The 3,486-nt window shown below is 39.0% G+C and overlaps 1 long non-coding RNA gene across 6 annotated transcripts in view; it reads right to left on the bottom strand.

Annotated features, from left to right (window-relative positions):
- The window catches only part of LOC116088201, a 58,187-nt gene that overhangs the window by 45,257 nt on the left and 9,444 nt on the right, over nucleotides 1–3,486 (bottom strand). For all 6 annotated transcript variants that reach the window (XR_004117819.1, XR_004117815.1, XR_004117820.1 and 3 more), the window contains 2 exons: nucleotides 1,746–1,939; nucleotides 70–157 (listed from right to left, as the gene is read on the bottom strand). This is a non-coding gene — a long non-coding RNA (uncharacterized LOC116088201). The remainder of the gene's footprint in view (nucleotides 1–69; nucleotides 158–1,745; nucleotides 1,940–3,486) is intronic.

Raw genomic sequence — 3,486 nt, 5'->3', positions numbered from 1 at the left:
GGGGAAGACAGACAAAGAGACAGAGACAGACACACATATATAAAGACAGAAACTAAATAAATATAATACCTTTCAGATTTTAGGGCTGGTGAGATAGCTCAGTGGGTAACGGCACTTGCTTCCAAGCCTGACAATGTTGTTGATTCCCAGGACTCACCTGATAAAAAGGGAGGGCTGACTCAATCAAGTTGTCCTCTGACCTCTACCTGTGCACAGTGGTACCATCTACATGCAACCACACACTCACAAAATAAATTAATGTATATTATTATTATTTTTTTTTGTGTTTCCCTGTCCGCATGACAGTTTATGCATGTTCGGGACAGGCAGTGAGAGTGTGCACATACAGAGAGGGCAGAAGTGGGTATTAGATCCATCAGGCTGTTGTTGATACATGGCTGCTAAGATCTGCTCCTCACGATTGTGCACCTCCAAGTCATTTTTCCAGCCACAATTATGACATTTTCATATATGCGTCCATACCCTATTACTCCCCTCTTGTCACTTTCTATCACTGATGTGGTGGCTTACATAAGAATGGGCCCCATAGGCTCCTATATTTAAACGGTAAGGGAGAGGTTCTATTTGAAAGGACTAGGAGGTATGGCCTTGTTGGAAGAACTGTGTGACTGGAGATGGGCTTTGAGGTTTTCAAAATCCTAAGCCAGGCCCAGTGGCTCTGCGTTCCTAATGCCTGTTTAATGTAAAACCCTCAGTTATTTCTCTCTTCCTGCTGCCTTTGGACCCAGATATAGAATCTCAGCTACCATTTCTGCCTGCATGCTACCATGCTCTCTGGAGTGAGGATAATGGACAAAGCCTGTGAAACTGTAAGCCAGTCCCAACTAAATGCTTTCTTTTATAAAAGTTGCCATGGTCATGGTGTCTCTTCACAGCAACAGAACACTAACTGACTAAGACAAGCCTTTTCATTATCCTTTTCCCAAGCAGTCCATTTTCTCTTTTCATATCCTCCGGTATGTTCATGTATGCTTGTAGTGGGAGTGCATGCTTCCATTAATGCATGTAGAGTCCAAAAGCTAACATTGAGTGTCTTCATCTATTGCTCTTCACATTATTATTAATGTCATTACTTGATATATGATCTATCATTAAACCAGTAATCCCCTGGAATACACACACACACACACACACACACACACACACACACACACACACACACACACGGACTATGCATATGCTTTAAACTTGATGCCAGTGTTGGGGATCGGAACTCAGGTCTTCATGCTATATGGCAACTACTTCAGCCAGTGAACTATTTTTCCCAGCCCCTCAAGTAATTTTTTTTTTAAAGGTAATGAAATTCTGAGAATGTAGCTTAGTTGGCAGAGTTTTTGCCTAGCATTCATGAAGCCCTGAGTTCAAGGCATAGTGACACAGGCACAATACACAAGGATTTATAATTCATCACTCATGAGGTAGAAGCTGGATGATAGTGAGCACTAGGCTTGCCTGCAATACAGGACATCCTATCTCTAAATAATAAATGCTAATAGAAAAGAAAGATTAGCTACGCAAGAAATCTCAGCATGAGGATTCCTTTTCAAGTTCAGAAACAATAGTGTATTAGGGTAGTCTAAAGGAATAGAACTGACAGAATTTACACACACACACACACATGTATGCAGAGATATATATCATATATATATATATTTATATATATAAATCATATATATATATATATTTATATATATATATATATATATATGATTTCTTAGGCTTACCAGATGTAGTCTAACTGGATAGGCCATTAATGACTAGTTCATGATGGAAAGACCAAGAATCTGGTATTTGTTCAACCAACAAGGCTCAGTATCTCAGTAGCCCCAATGTGGCACTCGAGTCCTGGCCAGAAGCTGATCTTCAGTCTGTTGGAATCCCAAAGTAGAAGGTTTGAATGAATATCAGTGCAGACATTCTGTAGGAACAAGGGAGATGGAGTAGACAGTGAGACTGAGGATAAGCAGTCAAAAAGCAATCTTTCTGTTTTCCAAGTAGTTTTGTATTCTGAGCTGGCACCTGCTTTAGGGTGGCACACTGATTTAGGGTGGGTCTTCCTGCTTCAAATAATCTGATAAAGGAAAGCCTTCACAGTGGTGCCCATCAGCAGTCTAAGATGATCCCAGATGCAGTCAGGTTGACAACCAAGATTAGCCATCAGGAATGGAAAATAAATGGAAAATGGGGAAGATTGAATTTAAACTCTCCACCATTATCAACAAAGTAAATACAATTTTGTTTTTCAAGACAGGGTTTCTCTGTGTAGCCCTGGCTGTCCTGGAACTCACTCTGTAGACCAGGCTGGCCTCGAACTCAGATATCTACCTGCCTCTACCCACCAAGTGCTGGGATTAAAGGCGGGCGCCGCCACCACCACCCGGCATAAATACAATTTTTAAAACAAACTAGTCATGATTATGAACATCAGTAATGTCAGCACCTGAGAACTAAAACATAAGACTGGTAACATGGAGATTGGCCCTTAAGCTATAAGAAGAAAAACAAGTAGATTAATTAATAATAAACAAATAAAGAAAATAAAATTGGAAATACACTGGCAGAAACATTCATAAAAGGTGTTTATGATCACATATATCATACAAATTAATAAGATGGCCATAGGCAATTCTTACCTTTTACAGATAAAATAAATGGCTAATAAGTAAGTACTAAAGTACTTAACACAGTCTTATGTAACCAAATAGTTAAACTAAAGATAATAGATGATAGGTATGGATACATGATGGTTTATGATATAAAAGTTTTCATACATTACTAAAAGGAATATTAAAATTAGTAGAATTAAAATAATAAGTTGGAGGGAAAAGTAAGGAAAAATATGTACTAGTATATTTCTGAAAAGAAATTTGGATTTGGCACCAATTTTGGAAAGCCTTTAAAAATATTTAATCCAGCTGCCCAGTGGTGGCGCACATCTTTGATCCCAGCATTCAGGAGGCAGAGAACTGCAGATCTCAGAGTTTGGGCCAAGATCTCAGAGTTTGGGCCAGCCTGGTATACATAGTGAGTTCTAGGACAAAAACAAAAATCAAAACAACAAAACTCTCTCTCTCTCTCTCTCTCTCTCTCTCTCTCTCTCTCTCTGTCTGTCTGTCTCTCTCTCTCTCTCTCTGTGTGTGTGGGGGGGGTGCGTGTGAATATGTATGTATGTATGTAAGTGTGGATGTATATATTTATGTATTTAATTCATGTAGGTTTCAAGCATTAGGAAGCTATTCTAAGCACCCATTTAATAATTAGAAATATAAACATGTGATAAGGCAATGGGGTCATACACCTTCAGTCCCACCACTCAGGAGGCAGAGGCAGACAGATCTCTGAGTTGGGGACCCAATCTAGTTGACACATAGTTCCAGAAAAGCTCAGGCTGCACAGTGACACCTGCCTCAAAATTGTTCTATTTATTTGTTTTGTTTTGTTTTCTTTTGTTTTTTTTTTTTTTGA

Source organism: Mastomys coucha, chromosome X (genome assembly GCF_008632895.1).
Source record: "Mastomys coucha isolate ucsf_1 chromosome X, UCSF_Mcou_1, whole genome shotgun sequence".
Taxonomy (NCBI): Eukaryota; Metazoa; Chordata; class Mammalia; order Rodentia; family Muridae; genus Mastomys; species Mastomys coucha.
The sequence above is the reverse complement of the archived record's forward strand: the minus strand, read 5'-3'. Positions and strand labels throughout refer to the sequence as shown.